The 13,719-nt window shown below is 32.6% G+C and overlaps 1 protein-coding gene and 1 long non-coding RNA gene across 3 annotated transcripts in view; one reads left to right on the top strand and one right to left on the bottom strand.

Moving 5' to 3' along the window:
• LOC134276668 (probable G-protein coupled receptor CG31760) overlaps positions 1–13,719 on the bottom strand; it is a 49,166-nt gene that overhangs the window by 17,845 nt on the left and 17,602 nt on the right. The gene's annotated exons all lie outside the window — the stretch shown is intronic.
• LOC134276669 (uncharacterized) lies at positions 8,067–10,890 on the top strand. 2 transcript variants are annotated; one of them, XR_009994095.1, is made up of 3 exons: positions 8,067–8,183; positions 8,619–8,727; positions 10,204–10,890. It is a non-coding gene; the product is annotated as an uncharacterized LOC134276669 (long non-coding RNA). The 2 variants fall into 2 exon arrangements; XR_009994094.1 differs by having other exon boundaries at positions 8,067–8,127; positions 10,204–10,889.

The following is a 13,719-nucleotide window of genomic DNA, read 5'->3' as shown; positions in this document are numbered from 1 at the left end:
CAGTATAGAAAAAAAAGTGCAGAATTCTGAATCATTGTTTCATATTGATCGTTAGACCTTTGTGTATTTATACTAAATTTGACAATAAAATGTTTTATCTTCCTGCTGAATGTGAAGAGGTGTGACCGGGTAACAGGAGATGCTTACACCTTGGCACCTGATCCCACCTCTTTAATGGGTCTGCGTTTATACCCTGTTCCCAGATTTGTATTGTTCGAATTTTTCCGAGATTGGCCACTGTTCGTTATCTGTACCCTTTTTTATTTCATCAAACTGAATATTTCGTTTCAAGTTAACATTACATTCCTTTCCACGATTCCATAATATAATAATTTGAATGCATCGCCAAATATGCAAAAATATAAATTCTACTGGCATATTTATCCCACTTGTTATAATTATCACCATTATAAAAGATATATTCGTTGGATTTGATCGGTTATTTGTAAGTACGATAACAAAAATCCTTGATATGGCATTATACAAATTATGTCATTGAAAATACGTCACATATTTCATTTAAACTGGAGTTATTAACTATTTAAATAGAATAGACTCTGAATAGAGTTCAACTCCCTACCGGAAGAAGAAGAAACTATGTCGTTTTACAATAGGAAGTCGTGACCAACACTCATTATACTCCATGTAAACAGGAGATTTCAATTCTCTTCAATTTTTAATCTTAAACAACTTCCGTAATAGGATGCATTAATGTCCTCGATGTAACAGTGACCTACATTAGTCATCCTAACTAGCATTTTATATAAGATCTATTGGAAGACAGGGAACTTAAGGAACTTCTCCAGCTTTTTTTTCTTCGAAGCTCAGAGAGTCCATTCGATATTCCAGATTTGAAATGCGAGATGCTAGATTAAAACATTAAACTCAGAGGGTCAATATGTTAATTTACCAATTAAAAGAACGATATTCTAGATTTAAGTACTCATCTTTGCTAAAATCAGAGCATCAAGAATTTGAAGCATATCATTGTAAGTAACGGGTCATTTGATTCAACAATAATGCAATTAAAATGTCCTTTGTATCAAAATATAATTAACGGTGTTTTAAAAAAGAAACTGCTGTAATTTTTGTTATTCAAATAATAAAGTTTACTTTTTTAATCGTCAACTTTTCTTAATTATGTAGTAATATACCTTCATCTCCTGCATACAGAATTTATATCTCTCAGTTGATTCGATAAGCAAGAGCATGCTCTATGCATGTACAATTTTTAAAACAAGGTAAATTTTTGACAAACAAGTTGATGAAACAAGAATATTAGCAGTTTCATTTAAGTCATAATTACGGAAATTATGGTCGATAGAATAACCTCGTCAGCAAATACAATTTATCATTAAAACAAATGCTGATTAATGCTTTTCATACTAATTGTTAGTACATTATTCAAAAATACTGAATTGACCACGGATTTATCCGTTATTTCCCGATCATGACAAGGGGCTCAGAGCGAGTGTGACCGGTTGGCAGGGGATGCTCACTTCTCCATGGCACCTGATCCCATCTCTGGTGTTTTGGAGTTCTGTGTTTACTCCGCTCCTTTTTTGTATTGTTTATGGATTTTTAGCTTGAGTACTGTTCGTTATTTCCATATATTTCATGTTACAGCGATCGTAGAAAGAACATTAACCCCAACTCCACCCCACCTCCCGCCGAGCAGGATTTAGGAAGAGCGGTTAAAAAATCATCGAGACAGCGACACAGATAAGTAAATATTCTCTATATATGTTTTTAATATCACAATCGTCATAAGCTTTGAATTCTCAACTGTTCAGCTTTGACGTCAAAGACTACGGCACTGTTAACTGAAAGACAGAGGCAAAGGAAATATTTTAAAAAATGTAATAAACAGAAATTTCAATACTTTATAGTAGGATATGAAATTAATTTCACTTTAATGCAGGATTTTCTTTATACTTTCACTGTGTTTTGCACTTATGAAAATATGTTTTACAATCCAGTCAAATTCGTGAAATGATTAAGTGAAGCAAAGGTTCCCAAGTGAACCTTAAGTCACAAGGACCGAAAGTCAATTTCTTAAGTAGGGGATGCTCAAACGTACACGCTAAATGTATTTATATATACACATATGATTTTTTTGGTAGTCTTGTTATCAATTAGAAAGAATTATTTAGAAAGAAATATAATTTTTTTTAATGATCATGAAATATAAATTCCGAAGTCAGTTTCACATCAGCACGAAATTTGAAAATATGTCTTCTTGTTTAGAGTTATGGAAGTTAATCATCTACAATAAATCGTCAGAGAAATATATTTCTAGACTTTGTAGATGGAATACAGTGCAAGAAACATATTGAGCGCATCTAAGACTCTTAAAAAACCGTAAAAGGCAAAAAAAATTCAATGTCATAAAAGTTGAATAGGTTTAAGAAAGTATGTAAGACCTCATTTTACTTCTAAATATTACAAAATAAAAAAAACAACTACTAGTACGATCAATAATTCACTGATCAATGAAAATAAAATAGAGATTCACTGTTGTTTCTCTTTTCGTGGCATATAATACGCGTAAGTGCATGCAATTGCATAAACCCATCCACCTATCAAGTTAAAAGGTCAAGCATTCTTTTTTAGTATCGAGATTGATAAAAAGCCTATAGAGTTTTCTTATATATCTAGAAAAGTAATTGGTAAATTCAATTTAGCAGTTTTAGGAAAATAAAGAAAATTGAAGAAACAAATTGTAAATTATAACTTTAAAAATTGAAAAAAGTAATTAACGTTTAATGGGATTTTAACAACTCAGATCGAAGTCGGGCACAAGTTCAATTTTGTGGAAAATATATGAGAATAAATATGTCAAAATCAGATTATAAAATTAAAAAAATATTCTGTTAAGAAAATAAATCATGATTAAGAAATAAAGCTGCAATTTTCAGAATGTTGTCCCCTGCTGAGCTGTTACATCTGTTATCATGATTATACTGCACTATACAAAACTATATTCAGCATTCAACCTAATGAGAGATTGTACTTGCAGTGCACTATATCCACCAGATGACTTGCAAAATTGTCATTTTCATACCGGTATTAGTGTCTCAGGTCCGCTAACGGACACAATTGGCACTAATATGAATTCCGACAGATTGTTGAAATACCTGACCCCACCCCCCTCCAAAAACACATAGATGTTATCAATCAAAAACTTAAGCTTCTTTTAACTTCGACTTCAGAATGTATACAGTCAGAATTATTTTAACAAAATAATTTTTCAATGGACCAATGACAAGGTACTAGTAAATAAATTTACGAGTTCCATTTTCATTGTAAAAACAGCTGTCTATGGTGCAAGGAACAATTGAATTGAAACAAAATGAGGTTCAACAGAAAAGTTGAGATTATTAAAGACACATGTGTAAGCAAGTTAAATAACTTCCAATAACTATGGGGAAAATCTTAAAATCTTAGACGTATTAAAAAAGGTATAATGATTGTAATTTTTATCAAATTATTGTGCACTTTTCTTCAAAATTATGTCTCGTTTAAGACCAAACCGGTCTACTTATAAATTGTTCTCATATGTAATTGAATTGAACGATTGAAAACTCTTGAAAAAAGTTAGTTGAGATAACAAATGACGGATGTAAACGGTCGACAAGAGATCGCTGCTTTATTCACCATTGCACCTGATCACACCCGTGATTTTTCTTTTTAAGACTGCCCCTTATTTGTAATGGGTGGACTTTTGCGCTCGATTTTTGTGCGTTATCTTAATATATTATACAGACAAAAAAGGACACTCAAAATAAATTTAAATTTTGATATTCAAAACTTTTCAGAATACAGTGCTTACAATAGAAAATGCGTGCCTACAATTTTTTTTTATGGAAGAGCACTTCAAATAATGATAACTGTAGTTGGCAAGTCTAGATTAAATCTGTCGTCGCCACAGACACTTTTTCCTGATTTTTCCAACCATTTCTTCGCCCTCTCTTTAGAGCTAGGTGCCTAATCTCACTACAGGCAATTTTCTCGTTTACCCTTTCTCCTTCGTAATGTGTCAAAATCTAAAGGTGAACCAATTTGGTATAACCCCTTTAGGAATCAACCTTTCTAATTTTCTCCACATTTAGTTCTGAGTTTCATATATTTATATGTTTTGGTTCTGTTAAGAACTTATTAGTTCGGTGACTAGCCAAGAATTCTAAACTTGCATTTTGTTTATGATTTCAAGTACGTCAAAAACATTTTACTATTTAAGCAATTGCCATTTAATTTAAAATGATGAATAAAATAAGGTTCTTTGGTAATTGTTTTTATAAATGGATTTCATTTTTCGTCATTTAAATAAATGACAAGATTTTTACACTTAACATGTCTTCTGTTATGAATTTTGGAAACAAACAGAGCTGCTATGTTGCCCTGGTCTGAGCAAAAACAATTGATTTAAAAAAATCTTCAGGACTTTTTCTCACTATACTGAAAAGTGATTATTTATGAAAATTTAGCCTCGTGCACATTTTTAAGTAATTAAGAATAAATGTAGCTGGCACCCAAGAAGAATACTTGAATGAATATTTTTTTTTTGTTAAATGTGTTAAATAAGTGCCTTAAGAAACATCAAATTTATACCTAGTATTTATCAGAATGAAAACAATACACAAATTATTCGAATAATTGAAAATCTAAATACACAACGTCGCCTCTTTAATCCAATGATTGGAATCACCCTGCAAGCAAGTCTAACGAACCTTTTTATATATTATAAGAGGTATAAATCAAAGCGTACTTAATCCCTATTGCTTGGTAATGCCACTTTAAATTTCAGACTACAAAGAAAAAGTCGTCAAAGCTAGAATTAATCGATGGAATCAATAATTTAAGAAGAAATTTAAAATCTTATTAGCAAATTGGATAGATCATTAAGTATCGGTAAATAACAAAGCGGTTTTTACAAGGATACATGCATGGCATAAGCATAAAGAGAAAAATAGAGGTCTATGCAAAAAAAATTTTTTAATTGATTCAAGAAATTGACTTTTTAAAAGGAAACAAAATTAATATCCCTATTTAAATTTCAAACACCAACTACTGAATGCAAGAATATAATGCTATATATATTCAGTCTGATACTATACGTTCAAAACTACTATGGTTCCAAAAAAGGAGAATTTTTTTTTCGTTAAATTGGAAGATACGAAGATAAAAAACAGTAATCAAAAGCCCATAAAACAACACAAAACACGAGCAGAGCAAACACGGACCTCCAAAACATCAGAGGTGGGATCAGGTGCCATGAAGCAGTGTTTTTCGTTAAAGCATTGTTCTTCGTCAAAAACTATCCGAAGTACGTTTCTCAAAAATATAACTGTCCACATTAAATCAGACCTGTTCATAAGGAATGCATTCTTCAGTGTTTTGGGGTTTTTATTTTATATATTTAACGCTAAGAACTAAATTTGGCACGTTGTCACCATTGAATGTCGCCTTTTGTCATCAAAAAATCTATGGTTAAGTTCCAGGGGAAAAGCAAAAGAACCTAAAATAGAAGCAAAAATATTCTTAGATTAATTTACAACTCCGGTATATCTAGCAACACTTCAGACAAAATCCTATTAGTGTTTCCTTTGTGGCGGTTTGTAGGCATCACTATTCTTTTTTTTCGTCACCTAATCTTCTTTAGATAGTGGACATGCTGTTGTGATCAATCGCAGAGGTCAAGGGATACGTCGTTTATCCCCCAAAGTCGTTGACACTCAATGGAAAGACGTCAATACTCCCATTATACTATGATCATATATTCGTATCCTTTAGGATTTTTTCTCTTGTTCTTACTTTATGTCCTTTATACGGTAATTTATTTCTTTTTGAATTCTTCATTATATTAAAGTAATACCTTACGGTAATCTTAAGTATCACTTACAATATTTTTTATTTGTTAACTAGTTTATCATTAACAAAAAACTATTGTGTTACATTGTAAAAAGCGACGACGTTCCATCAGTACTTATCACTTTTAAAAAACTCTTATTTTTATAATTTTTTGCTTCACACTTGTCGAGCGTTACGAAAGCATGCAAGTCGATGCTCTTCTTTGTGTTTAGAAGTTCTGATACTTAGAATAAATCAATCGACATGTTATTCAAAAGAACATGTTCATTATCCAAAATATCTTTTTTTTTGTCAATAAAGGGATTCCTATGGAAAGCCGTAGGGTACCCCCACATTATTATTATATTTTCCTATATATCTATACCAAAAATAATAATCTCATCCAAAACTCAAAAATCTTACATTATTATTATTTTCTGTAACAATTATAATCTTGTCTGTTAAATGTGTACACATTACTATCATTTTGCCCTACAATTATAATGATTCACTTCACATTAATCACAATAATAATCTTGCTCAGTCAATATGTAGACACATTATTATAATTTCTCGCCTCATGATTATAATCTTGTCAGTCCATGTTTAAATGTGTGCACATTATTATTATTTTGTCCTACAATTATAATGATCCAAACTTTACAATAATAATCTTGCCAGTCAATGTGGACACATTATTATAATTTTTCGCCTCATGATTATAATCTTGTCAGTCGATGTTTAATTTAAACATTATTTTTATTTCACCTCAAAATTATAATAATTATTCTTACTTTTAACAATTATAATCTTGTTTGCCCAAGCGAACACATTATTTTTATTTCGCTTCAATTTCATAACAATTTTATTCCACATCGATCATACAATTATAATCTGTCTTACTCCAACAATAATAATCGCGACCAAAAAAGTTGCAACATTATTATTATTTAGACGCTTGAAATCAAACGTTTGTGTGATTCTGATGTACAGCACAATTACATTTTTGGGAAAGATTATTATTATTTGGACGCTTGAAAAAGTAAACGTTTGTCTGCCGAAGACAATCACGTGGTTTAAGGCCATGTGCTTCCGTATCCAAAAGTGCCGAGTTCGGCGCCACTGAAAGGCAGGCGGTTTGTCGGTAAGTAAAGATGATTTTGTTATATTATAATGTACAAGTAAGTAAATTACATTCATTCGATAAAGGAAATGTCTCAGAAATCAGCTGTCAGTATGCTGTTATTGAACGACAGCTTCGGAAGAAACTAGTTCGAATTATCTCTGTACTTTTGTATAGGAGATTGAGATTGCATCAATGCAATGAATGCATTCCATTGCATTGTGATTTTATGTTCCATATGTAGATAAAGTGGCGTTTTTTAAATGATATAGTGTAGACCCCTATGTATTTACTTACAGATATTTTTTAGTTTACTAATTCAGCCTGTACTTAACAGTTTTGACTTGAATTTTCCCTGAAGTAAGTTATTTACATTGAGATCTGTTGTTATTTACATTGTGCCATTGAGACTTGGGTCAGTTGAGTCACCCATATTAGACTGTCTGCTCTATACAGTTGCAAAGTTAAGAGTTGATCCTTATGTCGTGGGTTCGAATCACACTGTGGGACATGGAGACCATGCAGTCCTTCATATAACATAAGATATTATTATACCTGATGTGGTGATGGCAGAAAACGGAAAACACAATGGTTAAATAACACGAGTTTGATTAGTGACCGCAGTGTACTATATACAATATCCAATATTGATGGAGAAAAGAAATGTCTGTACTCTGCACCCACAGAAAAAGTGACTGTGTGCGATGATAGGTACACGTCACAGCAGGTGTGTGACATATACCATGTGATCAGAGGTAGCAGGGCAATCCGTGGCTATAGCACTTCCAGGACTACTACATTCAGATAAAACGGTATGTCCTGTGTCACAGTAGGTGCTGGCACAAAAAAGGTCCCTCACTGCTCAATGGCCGTAATTGTCGAGTATAGAATAAATTTGAAGCTCTCCACCAGCAAATGGTGGCGTCTCCATATGAGTGAAAAATTCTTGAGAGAGACATTAAACAACATAAAAACGAACAAAAAACTTAAAGTTAAAAGTCTGACTTTTGATGAATTGTCTTGATTGGCTGATTTTATCTATGATTGGATAAAAACATTTTTTTATGAAGTAACTGTTATGTTGTAGATTTATGATTATGCACAATTTGAGGAAAGGAGCTGCTGTGGGATGGTACTGTAACAGAAAGTTCCAGGTAAAAGACAGCCTTTTTCATTTATTATAAATGGGTATGAACATGCACATTTACTAGTAAGTATGTTCACCTCTGGGTCAATCTAATTAAAGTTAAATGTTAGATCCACTTGCATACTTGCTACACTAACATAAAACAATATCCCATAGAGGGTTACGTCTAAGGTCAAATTCGGAACAAATGTTGTTCTATTCGCTTCAACAAATATACAATGATTTTGCAGGCGACAATTTGATTGGATGATAGAATCTGACCTCTGACAGTACCCTCTGCGAGATGTTAGTGTAGCAAGTATGCGAGCGGATCCAAGGCCTCTGGGTGTTTTTTAAAGTCACAGCTTTTAGGAGTTACAACATGTAGATAATAGATTCTAAATATAGGGTTATGGTTAATTATGAGAAGTTCTACATTTTTTACTCAATCATCAGTCACTATGAGAAATAAAAATTATGCTCTAGTTTTTAAAGATTTATTTGCACATTTAATTTCAGGAGCAACAAAGAGTCTCGATTTTTATAGGCATGCAGATTTTAAAGAAAGAAAACTGGGGTGTAAAGAAAGAAGAAGATTTTCCATCAAATAATGGTGGATGACACAAAGGTAAAGAGAACATTAATGGTTAGAAAGAATTCAGAAATTATTTAACACAGTGGCAGATTTTCTGATGCAGTTTGAAAATGCTATTCAAAATGTTCAGTGTATAAAATTTTATTAAAATATCATGATTATTTCTTTAAATTTTAAAGCTTAACACACATTTGAGAGAGGTCAAGATAAAAATGTTCATGCAGCTGAATAGCTCTTATCAATGTTTATAGTTTAAGCATATGAAGAGTAATCAAAGTCTCTTGAATATTTTCTTTAAAACTAAGCTTTACTCACTAATTTAAAGAAAGGTCAAGGTCAAAGGAAAGGTCAAGTAAAATAAGGATTATGAAGTTGACTAGATCCCATCAATATGCAGGGATTTATCAAGGCTGTTTTTACTACCGGTAAACGGTACCTTTCCCCTCTTGAAAAGAGTGAAAAATTCCCCTTTTTCAGATAGAAAATTCTCCGATTAAACAGAGAATACTTAAAACATCGTACTGAAATTTTCCGTTTTTGTCTGATTGAAGTTTAATAGCATATCCTAATTCATAATCCTAGTCATTCAAACGCTTTTAAAAGAGAGAGTAGATTATTCAAGCTTCTATTTGATATTGATTGGTAAACATGTGCCATGTCCATGATGTCAAAATATTACGTATGCGATTGCAGAGTTAAGAAAAGTGTAGATGAGTAAGATGGAGCTTAAATCACTATGAATCAAAGAATGGAGTAACAACAAAAACAATGTTAGTAGTGAAACATGAAAAACAGAATTGATTTGTCATTGTGATAGATATTGAGAGAAAAAAATTAAATAAAGTATACTGACCTGGTTTAAATTTTTTTTTATGTTATTTAATATTTTGTCTCAAAAGTGAAGATTTTGTGGCCTTTGTAAAGGTCTACAAATGACCCTCAGAAGCTCTAAGAATGCAGGATTTTGCTCCATTTATTTAAAAATTTTCCGTGGGGGGCATGCCCCCGGACCCCCCTAGAATACTCGCGCCTCCGGTGCTCAGATCGAGCCTGCGGCTCTCATTTTTCCCCTTTACATATGAAACGGTAGTAAAACAAAAAAGCTAGATAAATCCCTGATATGTATCTGCACATATATAAGGTTTGATAAAAATATCTGAAATAACTCTTGAAATTGAACTTAACATAAATTTAAGAAAATTGAGGTAAGAAATTCAGAAATAAGAAACTCTTATTAATAAAATGTATGTATCAGCATATGAAGTCCAAAGTTTGATGGAAGGACATGTAATTAAGTTTAAGTAAACCTCATTACAAATGTTTATGCTAAGGTGAGGCCACAACATTGGTTCATTTATCATTGAAAATAGGAACTTTTTTTTTTAATTTTGCGGAACACCAGGACCAATTGCAAGTGACCTAGGTGAGTATTGTGGCCCATGGGCCTATTGTTATGTGTTATTTAATTCATCATGAATCAGGTGGTATAATGATATTTTTATATTTCAGTTCTTCCTATGAATGATGTCATAACCCACTTTGAAAAAAGGTGGTTGGAGAGAAAAGGATCTGAAGAGAGAGAAAGAATTGTTTATATTCAAATGGATTTATAGACTGTTAGACCTTTTGCTATCACTTAATTCTGTACTATTAGTTCCACAACACTGAGCCTATAAGCTTTTGACTTGATGGTTTATCTAATTTGAGAGAGCATAGTCCAGTTTTTAGGCATTTCAAGATTAGCAATGCAGAATATGTACACATGTAATGGCAGATAAAAATCCAACACAAACAGGACACTGATAAGACTGGAATTTAGAGATATTTCATGTCTCTCTTGTGTGAATTGAAAAAAAAGTTTATGCCAGAAAAAATATAATAAAATAATAACTTGAATCTTGTTTTGTGCTTATATTTTTAAGCCCCCATAAATGAAGTTTCGGGGTATATAGTTTTTGTCGTGTCCGTCTAGCTGTTTCTCCGCAAAAACTTTAACCTTGCCCATACTTTTGATTTAGTGGAGCTATGACTTTCATATTTCACATATGTATTTCTTGTGTTAAGACCTTTCATTGAATACTATCAACTTTGACTTTTGACCTTGGAGATTTACATACTAATGAAAAAACTTTAACCTTGGCAATAACTTTTGAAGAGTAAGGGCTAGGGCTTTTATACTTCACATATGTAATTCTTGTAACAATACCAATGACCTTGAGCTTCTGACCTTGATCTGGGAGTTTAACCTACTTTTAAAATCTTTTTGACCTGAGCCATAACTTTTGAATGATTAGGGCTTCCCTACATGTGGAAAGACTCTTCACTGGATACCAATAACATTGACCGTTTGACCTTGATCTTGAAGATTTCTGTATACTTGTGGAAAAAAACTTTAGCCTGGCCATAACTTGGGAACAGATGGTGATAGGGCTTTCATGTTTCACAATTGTATTTCCAGTCAGGAGACCCTACTTTGGATACCAATATATTAAATTTGCATTTAGGAAAAGCTTAATCTTCACTTTGTTGCCATACGGGGGCATCAGTGTTTCACAAACACATCTTGTTTGGAAATCTACTTGCATGCAAGTTTTTTTTTTCAATACTAGATTTGAGTGGGAATTCCTTCTCAAGGTCAATTACACATATGTGAAGGTACTGCGTAACTCATTAAAAGTCATGTGTATACATATAATTTACAGATTACTGTATAATCCCTATTAACCGCCCCGGGCGCATAGAAAATTGCAAAAAGGGGGCGGTTAATTTGGTATTTTTTGAAATGAAATTTATTGTCTTTTTTAACCCTAAAAAATTCAAAGAACCACTAAAATGATGTTGAACTTTACTTTAAGTGAAGATAATCTACTCAAATTATGCTATATGATTAATTTTCCACCGAGAAATTGGATAATAGACAAGTTACATTTTCACTTTCTTTAAATTTTGGCAGACTTTAGATACGAATCACAGTACAGGGGGCCCTTAATTCACTGATAAATGAAAAAAGACCTAGGGGGCACTTATAGGGGCAGGGGCGGTTAATAGGGATTATACGGTATCAGACACAAATATGAAGCCCACTATTTTAAGTTCACATACAGTATATAGGCTATATAGTAGCTCCCATATTTTGAACATGTATTTCCTATGTTGGTGAACAGTATTTGGGTCTACAATTATCACATGTATAAGACAGAGCTCCAACTTTTCCAACATTCCTTCCATTACATGTTTGCCATTCAAGTCCAAAAGAACACCAGAAAAAAAATCATCACAATTTAATATCCATTTAATTTTAGAACATTCTATTTCTCCCACCACTGTCTTGAGTGGCAATATTTGGTCTTTATTTTCAATTTTCAGTAAATATTACAATTTAATAATGTACCTCTTGTCACTAAATGGGTAAGTCAATAACACATCATTACCAGACAACTTTAAATAAAACAAATGTGCAAATTACTTTCAGGAACCAGAAGTCTCTGTCGAGACTGTAGCTCTACTGGTTTGTAATTATAACAAAGGATGAGAAAAGAAGCCATTGCCATCAGATCAAAACTTTAGAAGGAGTAGCGTTTTAAAGGAATTTCACAGACATTTCTATTTTAAGAAACAATGGCAACACCATTCATCGTAATCAAAAACTGATGCACTAAATTACTAGTATGTATCACAGAGTAGTCAACTTGTGTGCCAAGTTATATTGAAATCAGACCAAAACTGTAGAAGGAGTAGCATTTTAAAGGAATTTCACAGAAATTTCTATTTTTAGTAACCATGGCAACACTGTTCATTGAAATCAAAAACCGATGCACTATTTTACGTATCTTAGTGTAGTCTACTTGTGTGCCAAGTTATATTAAAATCAGACCAAAACTGTAGGAGGAGTAGCGTTTTGAAAATTTTTTTACAGAAAGACAGACAGCTAGACAGACGGACAGACAGCTAGACGGACACCTTACTATTGCATAAGCTCTTCTGGTCTCTGACCAGTAGAGCTAAAAATAAACAAATCTAATTGCAAAATATTCAAATAGCAAATGCCTCAATATTTTGGTAAATGTATATACATATTGAACAAGAGGCTCTGACAGGGACCAACTGGTTCACCTGAGCACTGTGGCTAAGAAAAAAGCAAAAATCAGTTTTGTATTGAAAAACTCAGATGCATAAATAGCCCTGACCTACCCCTAAAAGGGAGCGGTATGATTTGACAAAATTGAACCTACACTAAATATGGATGCTTTTATATTTTTGACTGTGGCCTTTTTTCCTACAAGTTTGAAATTTCAGTGTGGCCCCAACTCTACACCCAAGGGGTCATGATTTGTACAAACTTGAATGATTCCATATGAGTATTCACCTTTCTTGGCCCAATGGTTAAATAGGGTATCAAATGTAACTATTTCAATAATGAAAATCAAAAATGCGTCACTTCAAATAAAGTGTTAAATATTGTTGAAAGGACAAAGATCATAGAACAACAGGAACAACACATGCAATCTTTCATCAAGAATTCTCTGAAATTTGCCAAGACTCTTCTTTCTTCTAAGTTATTCACATTGCAACTTTTTGTCCAGGCCAGCACACTCTTCTATCAAGATTTCTCTGATTTTTTTCACGGCGGTGTTTTCCTTATCTTCCAACTACAAGATTTTTCCATAGGTCTAAAACTTATGATGTGCTCAAAGTCTATCAGGATGAAATTCAAACTCCAACATCAAATTTATGGTTCCTGAACCCTGAAAAATAACATTAAAAACACAATAAGAATTTTTATAATTATCATTGACATGCATAATCATGGGAAAAATTGATAGGATGGAGAATTTTTATGCGCCCGGATCAATAGATCCAGGGCGTATATTGTTTTTGTTCTGTCTGTTTGTCTGTTTATCTGTTTGTCTGTCTGTTGTCAACTTTAACCTTCACCATAACTTACGAACCATGAGATAGAGACTTCATATTTGGAATGCATCCTGCACTAATAAAGTTCTCTCAAATGACATCAAGGTCAATGAC

The sequence above is a fragment of the Saccostrea cucullata genome, unplaced genomic scaffold (genome assembly GCF_032062105.1).
Source record: "Saccostrea cucullata isolate Sc308-1 unplaced genomic scaffold, CSIRO_AGI_Scuc_v1 ctg291, whole genome shotgun sequence".
In the NCBI taxonomy this organism is placed as follows: Eukaryota; Metazoa; Mollusca; class Bivalvia; order Ostreida; family Ostreidae; genus Saccostrea; species Saccostrea cuccullata.
Note: the sequence above shows the minus strand (reverse complement) of the source record. Positions and strands in the feature narration are given on the sequence as shown.